A 16,821-nucleotide genomic window follows, 5' to 3' on the forward strand; every position below is an offset into this window, starting at 1 on the left:
GATGAAATGGTGACTCACAAGGGGAAATTCTACAGCCTGTGCAGGAAGCCAGGAATGCAGGAAGCCAGACTAGCTGAGTGTAAAAGTCCTATAACTTTGAAATCTGCAGCTTTAAGTGATGTTTGCTTTTGAAACATGCAAGACTGACAGTCCAGCATACTAAAGACCTGTGTTCATCCACAGAACAGATCCAACAAGGGCAGCAGCATGGCAAGCTTCCCCACCCCCACCTTGCTAATGTGCCTCAAACCTGATTGAGACCAGCTCTGAGAGTGTCTATGGGCTGGACTACACAGAGACTTAGTGCATGGCAAGCCAGGTCCATATGCTGACTTAGTGTGCAGCCAGCTAGTGCAACGTATATGCGCATGCTGGCTTGCTGTGCACTACATCTCTGTGTAGACAAGCCATATTTCCCTTCAATTCTTGACTTCTGTGATGAATGAGAATCTCTCCCTCTCAGAGCTGGACTAATATTACCATTTCACAGATGCCACCACAGAGTGACTGGGGTAGTGACTTCCAATCACTGTTTAATTTTAAATAATGCAATCATGTAATCTCAAGAACCAAAGCCTCGTGGAAGCTTGGAACAGCAGAACATGCCTAACTTAGGCTGAATAGCACAGTGTTCAGGACACTGAGTACAGGAGACTCCTCCACATCTTAGAATGTATAAAACAAACCTGTGTAATGTTTAGAGTCCTCCAAACTCTCTACTGTCCCACGTAGATTTTTCCATTGCAGCATCTCCGCGAGGGATACAGAGTATGCAGCAAGGGAGGCCTTGGCAAGCTTTACAGCTAAGCTCCACAAAAGATCCTTTTATCCAGCAAGCACATTTCACCTCTTCGATCCTGTGGGATCCTCTAAACTAATAGCCAAGACAGTGAATTCTTTTCTTTCCAATAGGTGCCCCCTTCCCTTAAAAATCTTCCAAAAAAAGAGCCACTTACGTGCTGTAAGCAAGAGGGTGTATAGATGTTTGGGGCCAAATTCCACATCTGTTATAAGCAAGCACAATTCCATTCATGTGAATGGCAGTGCTGTTTTTCACAGAAGCGTCCCTATTTATTACAGCAAGGTATGGATGGTATCTATACATCTTCATTAAACCCCAGCACAATATAATAATCTTGAGAGCAATGTGTTATTGGATGTGTTGACTATAACATGAAGAAAGTGTATCTGGTTTTGGCATTGAATCTTTCTGGTCTGTAATAAGATTGCCAGACACATGCATTTAACGGAAAGCTCTCATTTACACTAAATATCCCCCGAGAATAAAATAAAATAAAAAAACGAAGCTGGCCCTAATTTTCCTCTTACAACTCCATCAGTACACCTCAGTTCTTACTGGCAACATTAATGCTTTTGCAGTCCTAGCTCTTTCTTCATAAAAAGACATAGTCGTGTCAAACTATGTGGAGAATGTATCTACCAGGGAGCAGGATGACCACTAGCAAGCTTACTTATATCTGGATGAAAGCTGTGCAAAACTCATGATGAAATCCAAATTCAGAGAAAACTGACCTGGTTTCAGCTTTTCATAGACCTGGAACCTAGGCCAGGTTTACAGAGGTTCCAAGAAAACACAAAACAAACACACCTTTTCAGCAAGTTTCATTTGAAGGAACCTAAGCCAAGGTTTAAAAAAGTTGGACCCATGTATGGTTTGGGGTGGAAAATATGTGACCGCTGCCACAAAATAGTGTTTTGTTGAGTTTGATTAAACTGCAATCTCAAACTGAACAATATTCAAAATCAAACCCATACAATGTGAAATGAAAAAAAGTTATCTAAACTCATGCTATCCAAAACTTACTTTGCACAGCTCTACAGATATTACTCAAGCACACAGGAAGAGAATGAATGAGGATGCTAAAGAACCTGTGTCCATTTTATGCTCAAATAAATTGGTTAGTCTCTAAGGTGCCACTAGTACTCCTTTTCTTTTTGCGAATATAGACTAACACGGCTGCTACTCTGAAACCTGTCCATTTTAAGACATGCCAGCTTGTGGGATAGAAACTAGTGATCTACAACATAGGAAAGCTAAGTAGTCCTTCTTCCCAAACTTTTCAGTAGTATGTAGAAGGGGTTTTGTTTTTTTAAACACTAGTCCTGGTATTGGATATTGGAACTATATCATTTCGTTCCAAGGTACCGTTTTGCCATCTTCCTCTCTTCCCTCCTTTCCCACATTGCCACAACTTGTGGGGGTAAGTGTGGGGTTCTTCAAATCCCCTGTCCACACAGGCAAATCCCTTTTGACCACACAAATGAGAGAACTCCATGCAAATGTGTTCTATGCATAGGCAGAGTGATTTTTTTTTCTTTCACAGGCTCTTATTGTCAAATCAAAACCAATTTTCTCTGAAACACGTGAAGTCATTCTCAGTTAGGATTATTTCCATGCAAAACATCATGTTTATATTCGTAGCCACTTCAGTGCTGAATTTTTAATCCACAAGATTGTTTTTTCAAAGGGGAAAGTAATTCCACTCCTCCCCACCCCCTTCTTTTTCTCAAAAGGAGCCAAACTGTATTTGCTTGGATTTTCCAGAAAAATTCACCCTCAAGGCCAAGTTTGACTTCATCTTTTGGGCTGAAATTTTACAATTGCTTCCACTCCCACTGTTAAGATCCTTGTAATAAGAGGAGACAGAAGAGGCATAAACTCCTCCAAAGGGGCATCCACCAGCAAATAAATCACTTGACAGACAGAACATTTTCCCAAAGCATTTACTAAACAGGCAGTCAAAGCCATCCCTCTCTGGACTCCATGAAGGAAATCAAGATGCAAAGGTGTCGTACATCCTGGATTTACAAGAAGAGCCTAAAATAACAGAAAGAAAAGGAGTACTTGTGGCACCTTAGAGACTAACAATTTATTTGAGCATAAGCTTTCGTGAGCTACAGCTCACTTCATCGGATGCATACAGTGGAAAATACAGTGGGGAGATTTTATATACACAGGTCTCTTGTTACTGTCTGTATGGTAACACCCATTGTTTCATGTTCTCTGTGTACATAAAATTTCAAGTTGCCTGGATTCCGACACATCTTTGAAAAAGTACATCCACCCTAATCTGCAGGAGTTCCTTCTAATCTATGCCTATGTGCCCACACAGTTCTGTCACTCAACCAGAGACCTTACATGCAACATCCCTTGCTATTCCAAGGCTGAGCTCTCATGCTTCCTATTATTCCAATCCTGGACATGTCTTGAGCATCTATTAGCCACTTTGAGAAATCATGTGGTAGATATGTGAGACTGATCAACTGGAGAAAAGCGGGTTAGGATGGAACCCAGCTCATTTCCTTTGGCAATCACAAGGCAGGATTTGAAATGATTACTCCAGAGGTACTATCTAAACTACAGCACCACTTGGTGGCAGTGATACTGGCTCTTTGCATAATTCCTTCAGACTGGTGGAGATGCCAAATTCTCTCTCTCTCTCTCTTTTAAGCACTATGTTATTCATCCTATAGCTAACCTGAAATCCACCTTAGTAAAAGCCTGCAGCACCAGCGGCTGGTGGAATTATGTAATGAATAGACAAACTATCCTGAGGAGACTCCAGGCTGCAAAGGATGACATGAACTTCCCCTGCTAGAGCATCATTCCAGACTTCTGTTTAGTGGAGACATCCAGGAGTGACGGCCAGGCACAGCCCAAGTTCATGGGTTTTGTGCTGTTGACCTGGGGGATACAGGTGGGTGGGGAGGACAGAATCCTGCTCCCAATTTACAGAGCACCTATAAGCAACTACTTGGTCATACTGTAGCCTCAGCCTCCTACGATTGTGCTCACCTGACATAGGGCTTTTGGCAGTGGCTGCAGGCAGTTCATGGACTCACTAACCATGCCCACTCACGGCCAATCCCAACCCATGGTGAGGTGCAGTACACAGAGGAGCTCCTCACCCCTGCCTGACCACTCAGTGGTCTGCCCACACTCTCCCATTCAGTGGAACTGCATTACTTCTGCTGAATTTAAGGACTTATGCTCTATATAAGGAGGAAAAGATTTCTTCTGAATGCATGGACATTCATTTCTCTCTATTTTAGGGCCTTGTACTTCTGCCCACCCAAGCCATCTTCTCTGAGATGCTTCCTGTCCCACAAGCAAAGGAAGACAGAAGGCAGAAGATTCTGGAAATGAACTGCTGGCTAGGTGAGTGGTGTAGAGCTTTGGTTTTGTGGTACTACCTTTGGTTTTGGTCCACCTTCTCTGGGGAGAGGGAGCTGTATGCTTTGGATGGCCACCTCCTCCTCAGTAGGAGGGCAACCAATCTCCATGGGATAGTGTGGCTAGAGTAGTCAGGAGAGGGTTAAACTAATAGCAGAAGAGGAGGGTAAAATGAGGGAAGAAATGAGCACTCAGTTAGCACAACAATGAGATGTTGAAAACAAAATAAATCAAGGAACCAAAGGACAGCTATTTTGTGGCGTGCAGGAGGCTCGGGGGGGGAGAGGGAGGAGCAAGGGAGTGGCAGGCTCAAGGGTGGGGGTGGGAAGGGGTGGAGTGGGGGCGGGAAGGGGTGGAGTGGGGGCAGGGCCTGGGGCAGAGCCAGGGGTTGAGTAGTGAGCACCCCCCGGCACATTGGAAAGTTGGCGCCTGTCGCTCCAGCTCCAGAGTCAATGCCTATACAAGGAGCCGCATATTAACTTCTTAAGAGCCGCATATGGCTCCAGAGCCACAGGTTAGCCACCCCGATCTAGTTGGTACTACTGAAACCTGGTGGAATGATTCACACAACTGGAATGATAAAATCAATGGTTATCACCTATTTAGAAAGGATCAGTGGGCAAAAGGGGAAAGCGAGTGGCTCGCCATATCAAAAATGGCATTACCTGTTTCCGAGTCACTGATAACTTGGAAGAAGGTGATCCTGAATGCTTATGGATCAATCTCCTAACAGATAGAGTACAAGATGGGGCACTATCTGGTGTCTGCTACAGGGCACCAAATCTCACTAGGGAACAAAATGACCGCTTCCTTTCATGCCTATCTACAACATGGGGGGGGGGAGAACCAAAACAAAAATAACAAAATCATGGGAGACGTCAATTTGAGTGATGTATTCTGGAGGTCTCATGTTGCCAGTACTAAAGCATTGTTGGAATTTCTAAACATCATAGATAACAGTTTCTTACCTCAAAGTGTTGCAGCCAATCCGGGGAAATTCTATATTAGACCTTGTCCTAACAGACAAAGAGGAACTGATCACAGAACTAAAAAATTAATGGTAGCTTAGGTACAAGTGATCAAGACTTGATCACATTTATAACGTGCAAGCAGAATAAAGTCCAGAATAGTAATATGTAATATTACACACACACACAGTGCTTTAATAGGGCCAATTTCACAAAGCTGAAAACAATTATGAGCCATATCAGGTGGGAGGAAGAATATAATTAGAAAAATGTGGATAATCATTTTGAATCATTTAAGAATACCTTATTGGATGCCCCAAAAGCCACAATCCCACAATTGAGGAAGAAGGTTGCACTAGTTTAAAAAAACAACATGGTTTAGAGGGGAAACAAAAGCAGCTGTAAAAAATAATTTGGAAAAAAAGGGAAGTTGATAGTAATGAATATAAATAAAATTAGGAATTGTAAGAAATTTCTAAGGGAACCCAAGGGACACAAGGAGATGTCTAATGGCCACCAGAGTTAATGACAATAAAGAGTTTTTTAAAGATATATTAGGAACAAAAAGAATCCTAATAATGGTATTGGTCCATTACTAGATGGAAATGGTAGAATTATCAATAACTATGCAAAAAAGACAGAGATGTTTGATAAACATTTCAGTTCTAGATTTGGAAAAATGCAGATGATGCAGTCTGATCATATGGTGGTAACACTCTTTCCATTCCACTAGTATCTCTGGAGGATGTTCAACAGAAGCTACTAAAATTAGACACTTTAAAATCAGCAGGTCCAGATAACTTGCATGCAAAAGTTTTAAAAGAGCTGGGTGAGGAGCTCTCTGAACCATTCATGTTGATTTTCAATAAGTCTTGGAGCATGGGGGAAGTTCCAGAAGCCTGAAAGGAAGCTAATGTGCCAATTATTAAAACAGGGTAAAAAGGATGACTGGGTACTTATAAGACTGTCAGCCTGACATTGATCCTGGGCAAGATAATGGAGCAGTTGATGCAGGACTCAATGAATAAAGAATTAAAGGAGGGTAATGTCATTAACACAAATCAACATGGGTTTATGGAAAATAGATCTGTTAGACTAACTTGATTGTTTTTTTATTGACAAGATTACAAGTTTGGTTGATAAAGGTAACTGTTGGAGTAATATATTTAGAGTTCTGTAAGGCATTTGACTTGGTGCTGCATGACATTTTGATTAAAAAACTAGCATATAAAATTAACATGGCACAGACTAAATGGATTAAAAAAGTGACCATCAGTTAGGTCTAAAAATGTAACTGTAAACAGGAATAGTCATCGAGTGGATGTGTTTCCAGTAGGATCGTGCAGGGATCTATTCTTGGCCCTATGCTATTTATTTAACCTGAAAGAAAAAAATCACTGATAAAGTTTGCAGATGACACAAAAATTGGGGGAGTGGTAAATAATGAAGAGGACAGGTCACTGATTCAGAACGATCTAGACTTCCTGGTAAACTGGGTACAAGCAAACAATATGCATTTTGATACGGTTGAATGTAAATCTATACACCTGGGAACAAAGAACATAGCCAATACTTATAGGATTGGGAACTTTATCCTGGGAAGCAGTGACTCTGAAAAAGATTTGGGGACTGTGGTGGATAATCAGCTGAATGCGAGTGCCACACTTTAGGAATTCTGCTCCCAGTGAGCTTCCCGTGTGATGTTGTGGCCAAAAGAACTATTGCAATCTTGTGATGCATAAACTGTGGAATATCAAGTAGGCGTAGAGAGAGGTTATTTTACTTCAATAATTGGCACTGGTGTGACTGCTGCTGGAATACTGTGTCCAGTTCTGCTGCCCACAATTCAAGAAGCATGTTGTTGATAAACTGGAGAGGGTTCAGAGAAGAGCCACAAGAATGATTAAAGGGTTAGAAAACATGTCTTATAGTGATAGACTCAAGGAGCTCAATCTAAGAAGGTTAAGGGGTGACTTTATTACAGTCTCTAAGTACCTATGTGAGGAACAAATGTTTAATAATAGGCTCTTCAATCTAGCAGAGAAAGGTATAACATGATCCAATGGCTGGAAGTTAAGACAAATTCAGAATGGAAATAAGGTGTACATTTTTAATGCTGAGTAATTAACCATTGGAACAATTTACCAAGAACTGTGGTGGATTCTCCATCACTGAATTTTTAAAACCAAGATTGGATGTTTTTCTAAAAGGTATGCTCTTGGAATTATTTTGGGGCAGTTCTATGGCTTGTGTTATACAAGAGGTCAGACTAGATTGTCACAATGGTCCCTTCTGGGTTTATAATCTATGAATAAATCACAAAATCTGAGGTTTCTCATGTACAACAAATTGGCAATAATGAGGTCCCTAATGAACTTGAGTCTCTCGGCTCTTCTCACCTTTCAGAATATAGAAATTCCGTTTGGGATAGTGATGTTTGTGTGTGTTCCTTTATTCCCACAGAGTTAAATCCTGCATTCCTCTCTCAGGCACAACTCCTGTTGATTCCTATAACTGCTAGGACATTTGAATAATCAATCATTCTTTTCTCCTACACAGAAACGTTGCACAGAATTCCTTGGAGTCACATTATTTGATCACTCTGAATTTTCTACCCTGCCTCCTAGATTAGTTTGCTTAGTTTTAATCCTCTTCCTAGGAGCACTCCTACAGTAACTTATATTTTACTTGCCTCTTTGCAACTGCTTCTTTGTAGTTTTCCTTACTCACACTTGTTCCTATTCCCATACACTTGATCTTTCATTTGGGCATGCTAATATTTGGCACCTGCTAGACCATGTCTATTCAATAACAGCCAAAAAATAGCCACTATTTTTTTTTTAATTTTAAGCCACACATTCAGGTTCCCAACCCATCTCTCCTTGGTCCCCAGCACAGTGCTGCAAACAGCTCTGAGAAAGCCACCTCTGCACTGCATTTGACTTTCAATATATGTTAAGTATACCCTGCTTAAACACACACTTCCCATAGATACAAGATTGCTTAGGACTGCTTGGTCAGAGGGTCTCACTCCCAGGGAGGTGCTCATGAGAAAAGTACAAATACTACAAAGGCAACCTTGAACACTCTACCCCAAGTTTGAAAAGGGTGAGGAAGCCTACAGGAGAGCCATCCCCTGTAGATCCCTGGGATCTGCAGAAGAGAGAACACAAAGGGGCTGTCCCTCTGTTCTTCTCCATAGAAACGTGACACTACACAGTGGCTTGCAAGCTGCTGATTGTATTTAAAACCAAGAAACAAACATTATGGCTTTGAAAGATTTGGCTCTGCCTTCCTTCCCAATGGTATGTATATGAATTATACATTAAGCTTTCTTACCGTCATCTGACATTCACCTCTCCAAGCCCTACAGCTATGCTAGGAGAGATGCAGATGGGATTCAGCAGCAGTTAACACATCAGGTGCAGTGATTCAGTGAACAGCTTTTCTTTGCTCCCACCCCAAAGATCGTGGAACCCCAGCCCTAGAGAATTCTGTCAGAGTTGCTCTGGAAGGTTCCCAAGCAATGAGGGAGCAAACAGAGGGTTGTTGCAGAAAAGCAGGGGGAAGGAAGGATGCCTTCAGAAAGATCTGGATATGGAGGAATTAGAAGCATGGAGCTCCAAAGACCTAAATCAAGCATAGGGACAGAAGGGACCTCAAGAAGTCATCAAGTCCAGTCCCCTGCACTGAGGTAGAACCACATAAACATAGAATAACCCTGACAGATGTTTGCCCAAACTGTTCTTAAATGTCCAATGATGGGGATTCTGCAGCCTCCCTTGGAAGCCTATTCCAGAGTTTAAAGACCCTTCTAATTAGAAAGTTTTCCCTAATATTTAACCTAATTCTCCCTTGCTGCAGTTTAAGCCCATTACTTCTTCTTCTACCTTCAGTGGACATGGAGAACAATTGAGCATCCTCCTTATAACAGCCCTTAACATATCTGTAGACTTATCAGGTTCCCCACTCAGTCTTCTTAAGACTAAACATGCCCAGGTTTTTTTTTAACCTTTCCTCATGGGTCAGGCTTTCTACACCTTTATTATTTTTGTTGCTCTTCTCTGAGCTCTCTCCACTGCCCACATCTTTCCTAAAGTGTGGCGCTCAGAATTGGATATAGTAGTCCAGCTGAGGCCTGACCAGTGCCAAGAAGAATGTGACAATTGCCTCCCATGTCTTACATAAAATGCTCCTGTTAATATACCCCAGAATATTAGGCTTTTTTGCAACTGCATCACATTCTTGACTCATTCAATTTGTGATCCACTAAAACCCCATATCCTATTCCGCAATACAGCCTCCTAGCCAGTTATTCTACATTTTGTAGTTGTGCATATGATTTTGTGTTCCTAAGTAGAAGATAAATCAGAAAGGAGACATTTTAAAATTATGATGGTTTGAAAATTTACCTGAACTTCACTTTGAAAAAAAAGGCTTTTCTAATTTTTTTTACCAAACTTCTGAGAACACTTCCAGCCTGAATGAAATGTAGCATGAGAGATTTGAGGAACATTTCTGTTTAGAAGAGGGTTAAAAATGGATTTTTAAATGGGAAGGTAGCTTCAACCTTAACTATGGAATGGTTACCACTGGTAATGAATAATGCACCTAGACCAGATGCAGAGATCAGAGACTGTCTTAACTCCCAGAGTTCAGCGCTGACTCCTATTTTTCCTAAATTTCAAGAATGCTAGACTCTGGGTTTTGATTCACATTCATCCCTGGTTGAGACAAACCCTATTGGACCCATCTGTTAAAGATATGGGATTACATATCTTTTAAGAATAAGGAGCCTAAAATGAATAAAAAATTCTAAAAATATAGACATGAAATGCATTAGATTGATAATTAAATCACTAAAATATTTTCCAATGGGAAAGAGGTTAGCACTAAAATAAGCCATCTTGGGGTTGGTTCTGCATGCATGCAACTGAGATCATGATACTGACTCAGAGACTTTGCATATTTGAAAATTATACTGGGAATACGAGGAATAACGACAGATCCAGAAAACCTCAGATAACTTCAGCAGTGACATTAATAATAAGTGACACACATAATCCAGTGCAGGCACATTCAGAACGTTGGCCTAAAAATGAGAACTAGAGAGAATATATTTTTAAGTGGAAAGACACAGAAACATACTGATTAGGGAAGAAGTGTGGGAAATTATTCAAAAATAAACAAACAAATAAAAAACAATCCCTGAAGGTTTCAGTGCCATCTGGATACACTGGAAAAAGAGAAACAGCTTGCTACTGTAGGAGGTATTAAAGCAAGTTACATTGTTTTTAGAGATGAATCCAAGTCTCAAAAAATCAGATCAGATTAAGCTCTCCATGGTTCAGGGGGGTTTGGATTCATATTTTTGGTCAGTTTATTTTAGAATATATACATAAAAATAACACACGTATCCTTTGCAAAATTCAGATTTGGTTCCAGTTCTGTTTCCATAAATCCTAGATTTGGGAGTGTTCACTGTTCAGATATGGGTTTTGGTTTGGGCCCATCTCAAAGTAGGTGGTACTTTCCCCTCCCTTTAGAGCATCTTACATACCTTGGAGGAGCACAGGGCAGGGAAATAGAATATTACACTGGACAGTTTTGACAGAAGGAAAGATGAAAGGAACTAGGGCTTGCCTCAGTGGGGACATAAAAGGCTATAGTGATGTAACCTCGCTGAAGATTTCTTAGAGTGGGAGGGATAACAGATCCTAGCAAAATCTTTAAGCCTGCAAAGAAAAGAGGCATGATGTTAACTCTCTCTGTGTCAGACTGAAAATAATGTAACTAGAAAGGTCTTTAAAATGGCATCCAGCAATACACAGAGAACAAGATGTAAATTAGGATGGCTTTTGGAATATAAAACTTTTATCAGCCAGGAAAGAAACAGCCAACACACTCTCCACTTCCCTCACTTTTCAGAGAATTAAAAAAACAAAATTAAGATAGTATATATATTTATAAAGACATTTCTGGGAGTTTCAGAGTAAAAGCCGTGTTAGTCTGTATTCGCAAAAAGAAAAGGAGGACTTGTGGCACCTTAGAGACTAACCAATTTATTAGAGCATAAGCTTTCGTGAGCTACAGCTCACTTCCTCAGATGCATATCGTGGAAACTGCAGCAGGCTTTATATATACACAGAGAATATGAAACAATACCTATTCCCACCCCACTGTCCTGCTGGTAATAGCTTATCTAAAGTGATTTCCAGCACAAATCCAGGTTTTCTCACCCTCCACCCCCCCCACACAAATTCACTCTCCTGCTGGTGATAGCCCATCCAAAGTGACAACTCTTTACACAATGTGCATGACAATCAAGCTGGGCTATTTCCTGCATAAATCCAGGTTCTCACATCCCCCCCACCCCCATACACACACAAACTCACTCTCCTGCTGGTAATAGCTCATCCAAACTGACCACTCTTCAAGTTAAAATCCAAGTTAAACCAGAACATCTGGGGGGGGGGTGTAGGAAAAAACAAGAGGAAACAGGCTACCTTGCATAATGACTTAGCCACTCCAAGTCTCTATTTAAGCCTAAATTAATAGTATCCAATTTGCAAATGAATTCCAATTCAGCAGTTTCTCGCTGGAGTCTGGATTTGTAGTTTTTTTGTTTTAAGATAGCGACCTTCATGTCTGTGATTGCGTGACCAGAGAGATTGAAGTGTTCTCCGACTGGTTTATGAATGTTATAATTCTTGACATCTGATTTGTGTCCATTTATTCTTTTACGTAGAGACTGTCCAGTTTGACCAATGTACATGGCAGAGGGGCATTGCTGGCACATGATGGCATATATCACATTGGTGGATGTGCAGGTGAACGAGCCTCTGATAGTGTGGCTGATGTTATTAGGCCCTGTGATGGTGTCCCCTGAATAGATATGTGGGCACAGTTGGCAACGGGCTTTGTTGCAAGGATAAGTTCCTGGGTTAGTGGTTCTGTTGTGTGGTATGTGGTTGTTGGTGAGTATTTGCTTCAGGTTGCGGGGCTGTCTGTAGGCAAGGACTGGCCTGTCTCCCAAGATTTGTGAGAGTGTTGGGTCATCCTTTAGGATAGGTTGTAGATCCTTAATAATGCGTTGGAGGGGTTTTAGTTGGGGGCTGAAGGTGACGGCTAGTGGCGTTCTGTTATTTTCTTTGTTAGGCCTGTCCTGTAGTAGGTAACTTCTGGGAACTCTTCTGGCTCTATCAATCTGTTTCTTTACTTCTGCAGGTGGGTATTGTAGTTGTAAGAAAGCTTGACAGAGATCTTGTAGGTGTTTGTCTCTGTCTGAGGGGTTGGAGCAAATGCGGTTGTATCGCAGAGCTTGGCTGTAGACGATGGATCGTGTGGTGTGGTCAGGGTGAAAGCTGGAGGCATGCAGGTAGGAATAGCGGTCAGTAGGTTTCCGGTATAGGGTGGTGTTTATGTGACCATTGTTTATTAGCACTGTAGTGTCCAGGAAGTGGATCTCTTGTGTGGACTGGACCAGGCTGAGGTTGGTGGTGGGATGGAAATTGTTGAAATCATGGTGGAATTCCTCAAGGGCTTCTTTTCCATGGGTCCAGATGATGAAGATGTCATCAATATAGCGCAAGTAGAGTAGGGGCTTTAGGGGACGAGAGCTGAGGAAGCGTTGTTCTAAATCAGCCATAAAAATGTTGGCATACTGTGGGGCCATGCGGGTACCCATAGCAGTGCCGCTGATCTGAAGGTATACATTGTCCCCAAATGTGAAGTAGTTATGGGTAAGGACAAAGTCACAAAGTTCAGCCACCAGGTTAGCCGTGACATTATCGGGGATAGTGTTCTTGACGGCTTGTAGTCCATCTTTGTGTGGAATGTTGGTGTAGAGGGCTTCTACATCCATAGTGGCCAGGATGGTGTTATCAGGAAGATCACCGATGGATTGTAGTTTCCTCAGGAAGTCAGTGGTGTCTCGAAGGTAGCTGGGAGTGCTGGTAGCGTAGGGCCTGAGGAGGGAGTCTACATAGCCAGACAATCCTGCTGTCAGGGTGCCAATGCCTGAGATGATGGGGCACCCAGGATTTCCAGGTTTATGGATCTTGGGTAGTAGATAGAATATCCCAGGTCGGGGTTCCAGGGGTGTGTCTGTGCAGATTTGATCTTGTGCTTTTTCAGGAAGTTTCTTGAGCAAATGCTGTAGTTGCTTTTGGTAACTCTCAGTGGGATCAGAGGGTAATGGCTTGTAGAAACTCGTGTTGGAGAGCTGCCGAGCAGCCTCTTGTTCATATTCCGACCTATTCATGACGACAACAGCACCTCCTTTGTCAGCCTTTTTGATTATGATGTCAGAGTTGTTTCTGAGGCTGTGGATGGCATTGCGTTCCGCATGGCTGAGGTTATGGGGCAAGTGATGCTGCTTTTCCACAATTTCAGCCCGTGCACGTCGGCGGAAGCACTCTATGTAGAAGTCCAGTCTGCTGTTTCGACCTTCAGGAGGAGTCCACCTAGAATCCCTCTTTCTGTAGTGTTGGTTGGGAGACCTCTGTGGATTAGTATGCTGTTCAGAGGTATTTTGGAAATATTCCTTGAGTCGGAGACGTCGAAAATAGGATTCTAGGTCACCACAGAACTGTATCATGTTCGTGGGGGTGGAGGGGCAGAAGGAGAGGCCCCGAGATAGAACAGCTGCTTCTGCTGGGCTGAGAGTATAGTTGGATAGGTTAACAATATTGCTAGGTGGGTTGAGGGAACCATTGCTGTGGCCCCTTGTAGCATGTAGTAGTTTAGAAAGTTTAGTGTCCTTTTTCTTTTGTAGAGAAGCAAAGTGTGCGTTGTAAATGGCTTGTCTAGTTTTAGTAAAATCCAGCCACGAGGAAGTTTGTGTGGAAGGTTGGTTTTTTATGAGAGTATCCATTTTTGAGAGCTCATTCTTAATCTTTCCCTGTTTGCTGTAGAGGATGTTGATCAGGTGATTCCGCAGTTTCTTTGAGAGCGTGTGGCATAAGCTGTCAGCATAGTCTGTGTGGTATGTAGATTGTAATGGATTTTTTACCTTCAGTCCTTTTGGTACGATGTCCATCTGTTTGCATTTGGAAAGGAAGATGATGTCTGTCTGTATCTGTACAAGTTTTTTCATGCAGTTGATAGATTTCCACTCCATACGGCTAAATGCAGTGCCTTGCATAATGACAGGTTTCAGAGTAAAAGCCGTGTTAGTCTGTATTCGCAAAAAGAAAAGGAGGACTTGTGGCACCTTAGAGACTAACCAATTTAGTTATCAACTATATATATATATAGCCCCTACTCTACTTGCGCTATATTGATGACATCTTCATCATCTGGACCCATGGAAAAGAAGCCCTTGAGGAATTCCACCATGATTTCAACAATTTCCATCCCACCACCAACCTCAGCCTGGTCCAGTCCACACAAGAGATCCACTTCCTGGACACTACAGTGCTAATAAACAATGGTCACATAAACACCACCCTATACCGGAAACCTACTGACCGCTATTCCTACCTGCATGCCTCCAGCTTTCACCCTGACCACACCACACGATCCATCGTCTACAGCCAAGCTCTGCGATACAACCGCATTTGCTCCAACCCCTCAGACAGAGACAAACACCTACAAGATCTCTGTCAAGCTTTCTTACAACTACAATACCCACCTGCAGAAGTAAAGAAACAGATTGATAGAGCCAGAAGAGTTCCCAGAAGTTACCTACTACAGGACAGGCCTAACAAAGAAAATAACAGAACGCCACTAGCCGTCACCTTCAGCCCCCAACTAAAACCCCTCCAACGCATTATTAAGGATCTACAACCTATCCTAAAGGATGACCCAACACTCTCACAAATCTTGGGAGACAGGCCAGTCCTTGCCTACAGACAGCCCCGCAACCTGAAGCAAATACTCACCAACAACCACATACCACACAACAGAACCACTAACCCAGGAACTTATCCTTGCAACAAAGCCCGTTGCCAACTGTGCCCACATATCTATTCAGGGGACACCATCACAGGGCCTAATAACATCAGCCACACTATCAGAGGCTCGTTCACCTGCACATCCACCAATGTGATATATGCCATCATGTGCCAGCAATGCCCCTCTGCCATGTACATTGGTCAAACTGGACAGTCTCTACGTAAAAGAATAAATGGACACAAATCAGATGTCAAGAATTATAACATTCATAAACCAGTCGGAGAACACTTCAATCTCTCTGGTCACGCAATCACAGACATGAAGGTCGCTATCTTAAAACAAAAAAACTACAAATCCAGACTCCAGCGAGAAACTGCTGAATTGGAATTCATTTGCAAATTGGATACTATTAATTTAGGCTTAAATAGAGACTTGGAGTGGCTAAGTCATTATGCAAGGTAGCCTGTTTCCTCTTGTTTTTTCCTACACCCCCCCCCCAGATGTTCTGGTTTAACTTGGATTTTAACTTGAAGAGTGGTCAGTTTGGATGAGCTATTACCAGCAGGAGAGTGAGTTTGTGTGTGTATGGGGGTGGGGGGGATGTGAGAACCTGGATTTATGCAGGAAATAGCCCAGCTTGATTGTCATGCACATTGTGTAAAGAGTTGTCACTTTGGATGGGCTATCACCAGCAGGAGAGTGAATTTGTGTGGGGGGGGTGGAGGGTGAGAAAACCTGGATTTGTGCTGGAAATCACTTTAGATAAGCTATTACCAGCAGGACAGTGGGGTGGGAATAGGTATTGTTTCATATTCTCTGTGTATATATAAAGCCTGCTGCAGTTTCCACGATATGCATCTGAGGAAGTGAGCTGTAGCTCACGAAAGCTTATGCTCTAATAAATTGGTTAGTCTCTAAGGTGCCACAAGTCCTCCTTTTCTTATTTCTGGGAGTTGTGATTTATAGCAGAAATTTAACACCCCAGCTAAGTGAATTGGGGTACAGAGATTTCTTTTCAAATAAAAATAGGGAGGGATTTTGAGTCCACACAGGATAAGAATCTACCGGTTTTACTCCTTTAGTTCAAATGGGAGAGACAGGTGCCTTGAAGCTGCAGATTGGGGGTTCCATCCCTGCTGATGATCCACTGACAAGGTACTGTATGATAGAAGAGTATTCCAAAAGTTGCTATTTCTCCAAGCCAGCTGTGATACAACAGTCTCCCCTTCATAAAAGTGCCCGTCTATTCAAGTTTTTTAAATGGACACACACAAAAAATACACATACTTTCAAGTATGTTATGTGGGGACTCTACCCAAATGAGAGCAACAGAAGGAAACAAAATGCCATTCTGAGCAGACTGAGGTCTTTGTTTGCTCTGAAGATAGCTTGGTGAATAAACATATAAGCAAAAGGTTTTAATGATATGGTGCATTTAATCTGAAGATGGAGTAGGAATGTATATTAGCCTTGGACAAGTCACTTGACCTCTCTGAGCCTCCTCTGCTTTGTCTTCTTAATTGGGAATAATACTCCTTAACTAATAGGGATGCTAATATGCTTAGTTTACGTAGCTTTTCTACAGCACCTTGAACTAGTAAAGTGATGCTTAATTGCCAAGTCTGAAAAGTCTCAAATTGGGTGGCCAAAATTAGTGAAAGCTTTTGGCCTTAATATCTGTGCCTCACTTCCCCAGCAGTAAAACGTGTATAATATCACCATCTAACCTCCCAGTGCCACTGTGCAGATAAGAGTTAAATG

The sequence above is a fragment of the Lepidochelys olivacea genome (assembly GCF_965140295.1).
Source record: "Lepidochelys olivacea isolate rLepOli2 genome assembly, chromosome: 8".
Taxonomy (NCBI): domain Eukaryota; kingdom Metazoa; phylum Chordata; order Testudines; family Cheloniidae; genus Lepidochelys; species Lepidochelys olivacea.